Source organism: Parasteatoda tepidariorum, chromosome 10 (genome assembly GCF_982258835.1).
Source record: "Parasteatoda tepidariorum strain Cologne lab strain chromosome 10, Ptep-v5.0, whole genome shotgun sequence".
Lineage (NCBI taxonomy): Eukaryota > Metazoa > Arthropoda > Arachnida > Araneae > Theridiidae > Parasteatoda > Parasteatoda tepidariorum.
In genome coordinates, this window is record NC_141764.1 from 18553806 (window position 1) to 18567629 (window position 13824).

Below are 13824 nucleotides of genomic sequence, written 5' to 3' on the forward strand. Positions count from 1 at the left end.
TTAAAAAAATTTTTTTTTCTTTCCTCTCCGTGTTGAAAGTTTATCATTTTAATATGTTTGTATAGAATTATCAAAATTGAGAAAAACCCTTTAAAACATTTTATTTCATCATTTGAAAATAAAAAGTTTCTGACAAAGAACTCAATTCTTGATTTTGCTAGCCAACATAAAAAATATTATGTACAGTATTAACTATATTCAATATTGAGTTCCGACTTCGAATATTAATTTTTTAAATTAAATAATTATTTTATTCAATTGAATAAAAAATTAATTTAATATTAAATTTGCGATGAGTTAAAATTTAAATAAAAATTTATAAATGACACACTCATCAAAAACATTTACAAGATGAGTATTTGTAGTTTTGTTCAGTATTTCTTTAATGAAATATTTAAAAAATTTATTCAATAATTCTGAAATAAGAAACACAATGAGTATTGTGCCTTTAAAAAAAAATTTCTGTTGCAAATTATTAATATATGGTCCCTATATTCATCATATTTAACAAATTTGAGAATATTATTTTTTTTGTCCAATGCCTACCTGTGTTAGCATCCGTCAATGCAGGCATATACAGGGCGGTTTTGTTGGCCTCTCTTTCAGGGGCACCATATTAGGCGGGCCAACGTCACTCCCACAGTGAGGACAGATAGTACAGAGAAGGAAAGAACATCCATGCCTTGCCCGGGATTCGAACACAGAACCTTTCTTTCAGGGACAGTTCTCTGCCCCCTACACAGGACTGTTGGCAATTTGAGATTATGAAATATTTAATTTCAATTATTTTTAAGTCAAATGATAAAGAGATAAATAATAATCACATAAGACTTTTTGAGGTATTTGCTGATAATTAAAATCGTGAAAAGTCTCTCAGTTTATACTTTTTTTAAAATCTTCCCTCTAAAAATATATTTATAAAGAATACCGGATGTCAACTTGACAGTTCTTTGCCTTCAATTCAAGTTACAATTTCTGGAATTTCATCAATGAAAATATTTTAGTTCGTTGTTACTGTCAGCAGTGGAGAATACCGGATGCCAACTTGAATTGAAAAATTTTTTTTATGTGTATTGAAAAATTTTTTTAAAATTTTTTCCAACTTGAAAATTTTTTTTATGTGTATTGCATCGTAAAAGAGCCAACAGTTTAAACAAAGGGCGAGAGATGTTGCTTATAAGCAACGAAGCTCCTGTGCAACTAAGGAACGCATCTTCGATCGAAATAAAATAAAGGTTAGGACAAAGCTAATAATGTTGATCGAAAATAATTTGATAAAAAGAGAATAGAATTTTGGGTAATTCGAAGTCCAACTGGTATGAACATCATGCATCGCCAAGACGTCAGAGTCCGCATACATCTTTTAGATTTCTCATAAATACATCTTTTAAGATTTCTTTGTTATATTCAGATTGGTATTTTTATTTTATAACCGTCATTGAACAGCTGACCCTATTTTTGGCCTTACAACTACTAATGTTATACTACGCTGACTTGTAATTTTGAATCCTACCCAGAAGACAAGGGTGCTCTTGAACTCTTAGATCAAGTATTGGGAGAAAGGACTCGTGGAGGCATTTTTGATGGAACTAACTTTTCTTTCAAGAAAATAAAAAGTCAATCTTCTCTTATAGAAAAGAATGATATACTTTTGTGGAGGAGAAATGATTTGCGAAGTATTAAAGAATACAAAAAGAAAAATGTGCCAATATATGACCTGGGTTAATGAAGGCCATCTCCCCAGTAAAACATGGCAAGACACAACGATTAAGACCAGCTATGAAGCTTCATCATCGAATTTAACTGTTGGTTTAGCTGAACGAAAAGGAAGAAGGCTGAACATTATTTACATTGGGAGCAAAAAAGGATTTGTTTCAGGTAACGCAGATGTATTTATAGGGAAAGAAAAGTGAAGAATAAATGGACGGTAACCATTTTTAAAATTGGTTAAAAAAAAAGTGATACCTAAATTAAGACCGAAAAGTGATATTGATAGAAGCGCGTGATGTTGCTAGTGAAAATAAAACTTTCAAATTAAATGATGTAAAAATTACTGTCATACAAGCCATGAGCAACGTAACTACTCAAAATTGGGTACACTGTGTAAATCATGTAAATTCAGTGGAGGACGAAATGTTGCGAATAGATGGGCCTTTGGAACAAGTTTGGGAAAACCAAATCTTAATAATTTCGTTGAATGGTGATTCTAGTGACTTTCAAACAAGTGCTGAAGAAATGTAATGAATTGTTTTAGAAAAGTTTACATTGTATGCAAAATAAGCTTATTTTCAATTATTTTAGAAGGAAGTGGATCTTTGCTTAAATGAAAGTTCTCAAAATTCATTGATAATATTTTTGCACTGAATTGTATTAAATACTCCAAAAATGCCATACTACTAAAATTTTCTTTATAATGATTCACTGTACCGTTACCCCTCAAACTTTGCAGGCTGTGATTTTTTAATTGAATTTTGGTAACGGTTACCCAGGTTCAAAAATAGACACTTGAATAATGAAGTACATGAAACTTTTAACAATAAAAAGTAAATTTTATTATAACTATAAATTAACAACAAACACAATCCCGATCATTTCCAGATGCCTTCATGTGCACTCAAAATTTCAATTTATACACTTTTAAATTTCCAAATGGTTATACTCAAGATAAAACTTTTCGATAAAAAGCACTTTTAAATTTCATATGCATAACATTAAATTAATTCACACTAAGTGAGGCATTTACGAAATAAAATTACTTGCTCATTCTAAATTTACAAAAAACATTTAAACTTTAAGTCCTTGTATTCCTACAACAGATAATTAAAATTAAATATCCAAGGCTCATCTTAAAATAGGTATCTTAACACCGGATAGAAATAATTTAAAATACGGAATAAAATGCTCTTCTAAAAAGTTACTAAAAAGGCAAGAAATTAGAGTTTATAAATACAAAGGAACTTGCAGATCACCTTCTGGAACGCCCACCGGGCCTGCAGCTAGACTTGTGGACTAAGAGAACCTCGACCTTCCGACCACCATTCAGCTCTTTAGAAACACTCGATTTTCTGCCGAGGAACGCTCACTTCTTGTCAACAGTCTTGAATTTAGCGACACTCCGTCTATCATTTCCAGTCAACTATATGAGGCTTCAGATCAACTTTCTTCCAGGCAACAGCTCATCCGATCAAGGTGGCGTACTTAGTCGCGGTATCCAGGGACTCTTTCCAAATATCAACCTTTCAGCATTTCCGCCTAGATCAACTCATTCCGAGATTCCAGCTAAATCTAAACTCATTCTCGATGATACCGGCTCAGAACATACTTCTAACAGCTATGATAGATCCTGTCAGCGGTGATGTTTCAACTCAACATTCCATCGGGCACGATCCGCACTCCCGTCGTACTACTTTTTCAGGCACTCTTCTCGCCTCTTATACTTTTCTCAGCAAGGCGGAATAATCCATACTGACCTGTTTACTCGCTCAAAAGTCATCCCGCATCCAGTGGACGTCAGAACAAAAAAAAAAGATCCACAAGAAAAATCAGCTACAAACCCACTAATACGCCATAAAAGTGATAATCCAAACCTCCTTAAATGTTACTACAATTTATATCCACAATCTACCCCAAAAATCCCATTTTAAAAGAATAAATAAAAATTTCTCATGAAATATCATAATTTTGATTGCATTTAAATTTTATCATAGTGGTGCCATCTATTGAAAAATAACCCTTCTTAAAAAAGTATTGATACAAAAAAAAAACTCCAATAAATTCCTATTTATTACATCACAAATGAAGAAAAAAAATAGCAAATTTAAATCATTATAGTAAAATTGTGTTTGATTATTCAATTTTCCAAATATTAACCTTATATGTACAATATTTAATAAATTTTTTTTCCCTTTCAGAATGAGTGAAAAAAAAACCAAATGAACAAGTGAATATTATTAAATTGATGACAGTTGAGCATATTTGCTGTGTGGCTGATTCAACTTGTGATTTTATTTATTTTCTTTAAGACAGAAGTAAAAGTTGTTTCCGCTTTATTCAATCTCTGTAAAGATTCAAACTTTGTGACTTCTGCGCCACGTGTAGTACAATTCGCTTTTTATAGGAGCTTTAACAATGTCGCTGCGGAAATTTAAGATTTTTATTTTTTGCTTAATTAAAAGGACTTTTAAATATCATTTGAAATACAAATTCCATCATATAAGTATACAAATCCGCTAGTTATAAACTAAAAAAAACCCAAAATTGGGTTGGCTGTTCAGCAACGGTTATAAAATAGAAGGATATCCAATGATTCGTAAATGATATCCAACACAAAAATTTTTGTTTTAGCAATTTTAAAAATTCGACTTTTAATTTTTTTAAAAATATTAATAGTGATCAAAATACGAAAACTTTGAATTATTTGTTATTCATATTTATTACCTAACTAAATGTTACCTAAGACCAAAGCTTCTCTTTAGAAAACGGTGTTCTCGTCGCAGAAATTTTTTTTTTAATGGCGGGCACTTGGAGTTTGTCCCATTGGCCACAGAAATTCCAGAACTGCTACTCTCTTCTCATTACACAGTGGGCACCTGTGGTGAAGCCACGGCGGTGGAGCAGCGTCGCCCACGTCACACAACCACAAACCCGTTTATAGGGCGGGTGACATTCACACAAGGGAGAAAAGACATAGAACACAGAGAGAAAGAAACATCCATGACCTGAGCAGGATTCGAACCCGCGGCCAATGGTTCCGCAGTCGGACACGCTAACCACTCGGCCACCTGGTCGGCTCGTCGCAGAAATTAAATAATAAGATTCATGCATTTTCACGTGATTATTAGAGCGGAGCTGTTTTTTTAAAAAAAAATTCTAAATGTCCACGCACGATATATCATTCGACGATAGTCCAAAAAATACAATTAAAATTAAAAAAATAATTATAATAAAAAAAGTCGATCATTCTTCAAAGTCCTCCATGTTCCCATATCAAATCAATAGCTCTGGGGGTACTCATCCAGGTGTTTCGTTGTCCTCTGGATCGGTTCAATATTACAAGGCTACGGAGTTGAACATTAGCAGTCGTAACCTCAAAATTGGGTCGGCTGTTCAACGACGGATATAAAAAATAAAAACAACCGAAATCAAGAGAAAGTCGACTTTCACCGGTGAATGTCAATAATTACATAGTCTCTTTGGTGAATGTCCGAAATATTTGTTATATCCGATTTGATTTTAATTTATTTGTTGATATTATTATATTCATTCTATATTTTAATACCTGCTGAGGGTAGATTAGGAGAAACATAAGTGTTTGGAGTACCGGGAACTGGCAATGAACCTTAAAAAAACATCAGTGTAAGGTATATAGGGCAGTAACACTTAACTAGACCTAGTATATATTTCAGACATTTACCAAAGCGACTCCGTGATTGTCAACATTCACTGGTAGATGTAAACAACCCCCAATCTCGGCCATTCACAGAAGCATATGCATAAAAATGAAAGTATTGTTCAGAGTAGAGAGGAAGTTTGCTTAAACCCTTCTATTTTGAATCGTTCGAACGGGATATGCGAAAACTCATGAAATTACAACCAAGCATTAATAAAATTTAAGTTACAGATTATATTTTTAAACTTCTAACAGTCAAGAGTATAAAGGCAGAAAATATTTATACAGATAATATTGGTTGGCTATTAGGGAGATTGCAAATTCACGTAAGTGCCCGTACGTAAGATTTCAAGCAATTGCGCATGCGCACTTCGGCTGCGCATTTCACTAAATCATAGAGCGCATGCGTCAATGAAAAACTTTGCTTCCTGCAAAAGTCCCGCAGAGGACTGATTGTAAAAATATGGTTTCCAGTAAAACAAAGAAGTAAAGCATCACTGTCTGCAGCCAGTAAGCGGGTGTGTGATCACTTTGATCAGCCTGCTTAGGGACCTAGGGTATACGAGATCGGTCCTTATTGAACTGTTCTGCCGTTAAGTGCTAGACATCGCGTGCAGGTCGTCGGGCTACCTAAGCAGCGGATCAAAATTTTGATGGTATGTCTTCGGATCATCCTTAGGGATGTTTCCCAGACCATTACTAATAGCCCATTGTACAGCTCTAATGCGACATAAATAAAGTACCAATCTACCTAGTAAGCAAGAAAAGAAAAAACCAATTTGATGTTGTTGTTGTTACTTTACGTCGCACTAGAGCTGCACAATGGGCAATTGGCGACGGTCTGGGAAACATCCCGGAGGATGATTCGAAGACATGCCATCACAATTTTGATCCTCTGCGGAAGGGATGGCACCCCCGCTTCAGTAGCCCGACGAACTGCGCGCGAAGTCGAGCACTTTATGGTAGCACAGTTTAACGAGGACCAATACCGCACACCCTCGGTCCCTACGCAGACTGATCCAAGTGGTCACCCACCCGCACACTGACCGTAGCCAGCGATGCTTGACTTCGGTGATCTGCTGGGAACCGTGTCTTAACGATCAGTCCACTGCGGGACAGAAACCAATTTGAAAAGAACAACATAGTTATATATTCAGTGAAATTCGGAACTGCTACCTCCACGTTTTAAAGCGCTTGGCGGATGAGCATCTACAGATATGATTCCTAGACCACAGTCAATAGGACATTGTTCAGAGGGCGGCTTAAATGAATTACTACGAGGGTTGCTATATCTATTTCTGGCCTTGGCAACAGTAAGTGTTGCTAGGCGACCGCAGACGATTTTAATCGAAAGTTTGATATTTTTAAACATAAATTCAGCAGACGATTTTCCATTATAGCTTCATTTGTGTTGTTGACAGTAAATTGAAAAGTTCTTCTCTTTCAAAAAATGGAATTGAATCGTGAACATTTTCGTACCATTATTTTTCATAACTTTCGACGTGGATTGTCAAGACAAGAGTGCTTCGATGAACTTAATTCTTTATTCAGGGATAAAGCGCCATCCTACAGCACTGTAAAAAATTGGTACAACGAATTTAATCGTGGTCGATGTTCGATCCAGGACGAATCCCGTGCAGGTCGTCCAAAATCCGTTGGTATGCCAGAATAGATTGATGCTGTGCTTAAACTGATAAAGCAAGATTGTCATGTGACGTACCGTGAGATAGAGGCGTCTTTGGACATTAGTATGACTAGCATCAATAAAATAGTGCATGAACATTTGAGCGTAAAATTTTTTTTTTCACGTTGGATCCCGCATAATCTGACAAACGCTCAAAAAAAGGCTCGTGTCGATTGGTGCAAGGAAATGTTGGAAAAATACGTTCAAGGTACATCAAAGGCTGTGTATAACATCTACACAGGTGACAAATCATGGATCTATGCATATGAGCCGGAAACAAAACAGCAATCAACTGTATGGGTCTTTCAAGACGAGGCAAAACCAACAAAAGTTGTTCGAGGAAGAAGTACATCGAAACAAATGATTGCCTGTTTCTTCGGCATTAACGGTCATGTGGCATTAGTGGCGTTAGAGTAACGCAGGACGGTCAATTCTGAATGGTACACGACCATTTGTTTTCCAGAAGTCATCGGAGAAATTCGAAAAAAGCAGAAGAACAGGCGAATCATTCTTCATCATGACAATGCGAGCTCTCACACATCGGCTCAAACAAAGGCATTTCTGACGCAGCGAAAGATCGAACTGATGAGTCATCCGCCGTACAGCCCTGATTTGGCACCCAATGACTTCTCCTTATTCCCACACATCAAAAATAAATTACGTGGACAACGATTTTCGACCCCCGAAGAAGCGGTTGATGCATTCAAAACGCATGTTTTGGAGTTACCTCAATCGGACTGGAAAAAGTGTTTTGAAAATTGGTTCAAACGCATGCAAAAGTGTATTGATCATCATGGAGAATATTTTGAAAAACAATAAAACCAATTTTGATCCTACATGATTGTTTTTTCTTTATTAGGCCAGAAATAGAAATAGCAACCCTCGTACCACGTTCTTTTTTGTATGATATATAAGAGGATAAAAACGAATTTTTTTAAAATTTATTAATACAACATAAATTTATTAATACAACATTTTTATGGTTGTGTGTAGTATCGGCCCAGGCATCCCCTGAACATCTACTGGACTGCCTCGGTCTTTTAAAACAAGACCTAATTGAAAGACCCTTACTTGTTTTAGACTTTTTGAAGGTGAACAATCTCATGGACCTTGTCTAGCTAGGCTAGAAATGGGGATTTGAAAGAAGAAGAAGAAGATGGTTGTGTGCTCAATTAAGGCTCATAAACCTTTGTCAAATAGAAGGACAGATAGCACAATACAGAGAAGAAGAGCAGGAGGATACATCCTAGGTAATAGTGGAATTCGAACCCGCTACCTGCAAGCTTTGAAAGCGAAAAACACAGATTCTATTCAACATAGGGACCTCCCTGGCCGAGCAGTATCGCCCGCCAAACGCTGTGCAAAGCTTGGAGGTAGCAGGCTCGAATTCCGCTGTTCCCCTTGATGTATCTTCGTGCTGTCCTTCTTATTGTGCTATCTGCCCTTCTATTTGACAATGGTTTATAAGTCTAAATTAAGCACACTAGTCTAAAACTGTACGTAATTAAAATAAACAATATTTTCAACTCATATCATGAACTCAATACAATTTACATGAAATACAATAAATCTGGCATAAACCCGTGTAACGCATTTCTTCCCCTAGTTCAGTTGCTAAGAAGAAATAAACATTCTAAACGTGCATATAAAACAAGTATTAAATATTGAAGTGAATTTTTTGTACCTTGAAAGGTATTTCTAAGTAAAACATAATGATTTAAGGTTACAAGTAGCATTACATAAAGCAGATCAATAATGAAACACTGTTTTTTTTTGTTTTTTTTTATTATTATTTTTTTAAAAATTTTTATGATTATTTACAAATCAGTTATAGCTTATCAAATATGCAAATAAAGAAGAGATATATTCATTCTATACATACATTCTATGAAAAATATTGAGAACTTCAGTTTCACAAACAGAGTCCATCCTTTTAGAGGTTCGTAAAACATTATATTCGTGAGTCATTCAAAAAATTTGGGTTTTATGACATAGTCGGGAGATTTTTTTGTTTCGAAAACAGTGAGTCCATCCTTTTTAGGGGCTCATGTCACACAATATTTGTGAGTCATTCAAAGTATTTGGGTTTTTATGACATAGTCGGGAGAGTTTTCTGTTTCGAAAACAGTGAGTCCATCCTTTTTAGGGGCTCATGTCACACAATATTTGTGAGTCATTCAAAGTATTTGGGTTTTTATGACATAGTCGGGAGAGTTTTCTATTTCGAAAACAGTGAGTCCATCCTTTTTAGGGGCTCATGTCACACAATATTTGTGAGTCATTCAAAGTATTTGGGTTTTTATGACATAGTAGGGAGAGTTTTCTGTTTCGAAAACAGTGAGTCCATCCTTTTTAGGGGCTCATGTCACACAATATTTGTGAGTCATTCAAAGTATTTGGGTTTTTATGACATAGTCGGGAGAGTTTTCTGTTTCGAAAACAGTGAGTCCATCCTTTTTAGGGTCTCATGTCACACAATATTTGTGAGTCATTCAAAGTATTTGGGTTTTTATGACATAGTCGGGAGAGTTTTCTGTTTCGAAAACAGTGAGTCCATCCTTTTTAGGGGCTCATGTCACACAATATTTATGAGTCATTCAAAGTATTTGGGTTTTTATGACAAAGTCGGGAGAGTTATCTGTTTCGAAAACAGTGAGTCCATCCTTTTTAGGGGCTCATGGGACACAATATTTGTGAGTCATTCAAAGTATTTGAGTTTTTATGACATAGTCGGGAGAGTTTTCTGTTTCGAAAACAGTGAGTCCATCCTTTTTAGGGGCTCATGTCACACAATATTTGTGAGTCATTCAAAGTATTTGAGTTTTTATGACATAGTCGGGAGAGTTTTCTGTTTCGAAAACAGTGAGTCCATCCTTTTTAGGGGCTCATGTCACACAATATTTGTGAGTCATTCAAAGTATTTGGGTTTCAACGAAAAAGTTTTCAGCTTCGAAAACAATGAGTCCATCCTTTTTAGAGGCTCATATCATACATTGTTAATGAGTCATTCAAGCTTTTACGTAAATTTCTGGAGAAGTTTCAAAAACGTTTTCACAATTTCAATGGCTCATATCTCACGATAGTCAAAGTCGCTGAAAGGTTTCGAGTTTGAATGAACTAGTCAGGTAAGATTTCAGTTTCGATGAAAGAGTTCATCCATCTAGGGCTCATCAAATTATACGTCAAATCCTTCACATTTCTGTTGGAAAATCTCCAGAAAGTATTAATGTTCAAAGTATGAACAATTTAATCCTGACAATTGTTTGGATCATTTTTGATCTCAGAATTGCCAGTTTCATTAGGATCACAGGAGAATGCGGCATCAAGATTTTCTGGCTGTGGGAAAGTAAATAAAAAAATAAATTTTTTAAGCATCAATCAACAACATCGTATATTAAGAATATAATGAAATGACTTAAATGAAAAAGTTTTAGAGCAAAAGATTAAAAACAAAACAAAATGTAATAGCATATCACATTTTCGTATTCTCCAAAAGTAACAAACATTTAAATTTGGATAGTAGTAGATCTACATTAAATTAAAAATTAAATTAAATTAAATTATTCCTTAAAGTGCAAAAAAAAACATAAAGAAGCAAAAAAAAATATTTTGAAGCTTTCGAAAGGTTCTCTTCATCTTTTGGTCTATTTACAGTATGGAAAAGAGCACATTAATATTACTTTAAAGACTATATTCGTAATAAAAATGCATTGCATACATCCCATATTTTATATTATTTCATCATAAAAGTAATTTTACTTATTTTTATGTGTATAATATCTTGTTTTAAACAGAAATTTTAGTTGCATTGAACTACAGACATGGTGGCTGCTACTTTACACTGAGTAAAGTAAAAGAACATTCTATGTTTTTCATATCAGAAACTATCGTTTGTTTTGTTACCTGTGTGGAACGCCACACAGATATTAAACTCGGAGGATGAGAAATCCTCTGATAAAAGTTTAATGCAGGTTAACTCTAGGTTTTTATTCTCCATCCGTCTTCAGCTGAGCAATTCCCTATTTGAGGTTCAGTACTGCAAGAAGCGTAACAAAACTTCTGATTGGACAAGAGAAATCCAAGGAACTTTTATATGAAAATATTTTCCTCGACCAGCCCAAATTCAGGGCATACGGGTAAATGTTTATTAAAAACCAAGCAAAACAGAAAAGAACATAAAATACATAAAGTGTATAAAATACAAAAAGTACGAGTCATATGGCAACAGCCGGGAGGGCAGCCTTATAGTAGTGCTTACAGCCGACGGCCTACCCTTAAGCCAAATTGCAATAGTATTAAGCCAAATTACAATTGTATTTAAGACCCCAGCAAAGTTACAGGGAATACAGTATGTGTTACAATACATAATGAGTAGTTACGACATATAAACATCTCAAATAGAACAAGACAATTAAAGGTGTAAATTAGGAAAAAGGAACTTTTATATACAAAATAAGCATTTACATAAAAAAGAAACTCGAATGAGTTTATGTATTTCCGGTGAAAACAGGAAACCAAGCCACTTCTAAGTGGTAACAACAAATAATTTGGTTTTGAAGGTGCTAGGATTTTCTCCTTTTAGTGGGGTAGATTTTTTTTTTGTTGAGGGAACTGATAAAGATTATAGGTATGTTGAATTAAAGCTAATTTAAAAGGACATGACTTTTTTTTATTATGGCAATTTGTAACAAACAGGTTAAATTTGCTTAAATTATTGAAAATTAAGAAGGCAAAATTTCCAGTTATCCATATTTACAATGAAAAAATTTTTTTCGACTTCTTAAAATCAATTTACATCTGTTAAGTCTGTTTTACATAATAAATAGATAGATGAATTTCTTTAAAAAAATTTACTTTTGCTGAAACTGATTATCTTTGTTGAATTTAATTAATAATTTTTAGCACGGTGAAATACAAATACTCTTTCCTAGTAATTTCATTATTACTTTCTATAATTTATATTTTACCATGATATATATAGTCCGTTCACCAGGAGTTGACACTTGGCTCCACCTCCTCGGACACAGAGTTCATTTCAGCGCGGGAGTAAGGAAAGAAACATCTCCGTGCTTGAAATTGAGACAACCCTTAATTTGCGCCAAACACAAATAGTGAATTCTTTTTCAGTCACATACTTCGCTTTATCATCTGCTATTATACCTTTTGTTACTCTGGCTAATTAAATATAGTTTAAATTTAAAAAAATGCTGCTCTCCCAGCAAAATGTCTCATAAAGGACAAACTATTCACTCAAAAGAAAGAAATATCATAAAAAATGGGGCAAAATACCATCAAATTTATGAAATATTTATTGTTAAAAAATGCACATGAAGTTTGCGAAATAAAGATTTTTGCCAAACGATCGCCAAATAGCAACATTGTTCAGGATTGCTCACAACCTTCTCCCAAAAATAGCGAAATAGAATCGTCGCATACCACGTGATGTAGGCGGGGCCAAGTGCCAACTCCTGGTGAACGAGCTATACCAAATATTATTAGAAATATACCATGATATTTTAATCTACTTGAATGGCGACACTGAAAATTTTGCCTAAAATTCCAGCTGGCTTATGAATGGTTGGTAACATGCATGTATATAAGTTATATATTGTATATGTTATGCATATATAGCAAAAGAAAAAAATATTTCATAGTCATTGTTTAGTTTAATTTTAAAAAAATAGAATTCAGTAATAAAATTAAAGTTTGAATAAAAAAGGCATAAATGATGCGTATAAACAATTCTAAATTACCTGAGCCAAACTGAGATCCAGGTATTCTGAGCCGATTCTCCCCACGAATGGTTTAATCACATCATAGTTGTCCAACACAACATCTTTAAAAAAAGATTTGTGATTGAAGGGCTTTCCCTTCCTTCTCTCAACCACACCATCTTCCTTCAAATAGTCATACTTTTTGACGCCAGATCTTTTGACGTTGACTCTAAAAAGAAAATGACATGGCACAGGCTTTTACCATCTATTATACCCCACAAAACTATGATGTAAGAGGTATGGAGACTTATAAATTTAGTTAAGAAAATCAACTTATAAATTTAAATAAAATAAAATAGAATAGAATAAGTATAGAATAATGTAAATAGAATAGAATAGAATAGAATAGAATAAAATAAAATAAAATAGAACCACAATGTAATAGGTTTCAAATTTAGTTGAATAATATTGTTTAATCTTGTAAGAATGAACTTGAAGGTCGTCATTCATTTGCATCCGACTTTCTTTCCAGGTGTCTTAAGTTTAAAGAAAATGCAGACTAAAATATAGCAAACCTATTATCTTTATTTGAATTATAAATCATTGCAAACTTCATTTTGAGTGTCTTACTTTGGAAATTCAAAAATGACATATCCTACGATATTGCTTCTAAATTTAATGTTATAAACTGATATTGGCACCTAATCTTATAATCTTTTTCTTATCCAGTAAAATATCGCTGAATTGGTGAGAGTTCAGCAATATATTTTAAAACTTTTTATTGAATATATGCATATATAAGCTTCGATGCTTGCTGGTATTTACAAATATCGAAATTCGCAGTCATTGTGGTAATAATTAACAATTCGGGACCATTCTTATATTTGGTGATTTGAAAATAAACCAGTGCCCGCCGTTTATTAAAATCACCTTCGTTTTATGCTCTTTTGATTTTATTAAGCGGCTGATTTTATTAAGAGGCGATTCAACATTTGAAAAAAGAAACAAATTTTACGATGTATTCTAAATGCACACAC

The 13824-nt window shown here is 34.0% G+C and overlaps 1 protein-coding gene across 1 annotated transcript in view; it reads left to right on the top strand.

Moving 5' to 3' along the window:
- The window catches only part of LOC147802195 (uncharacterized), a 52369-nt gene that overhangs the window by 4035 nt on the left and 34510 nt on the right, over window positions 1-13824 (top strand). The window lies entirely within an intron of this gene.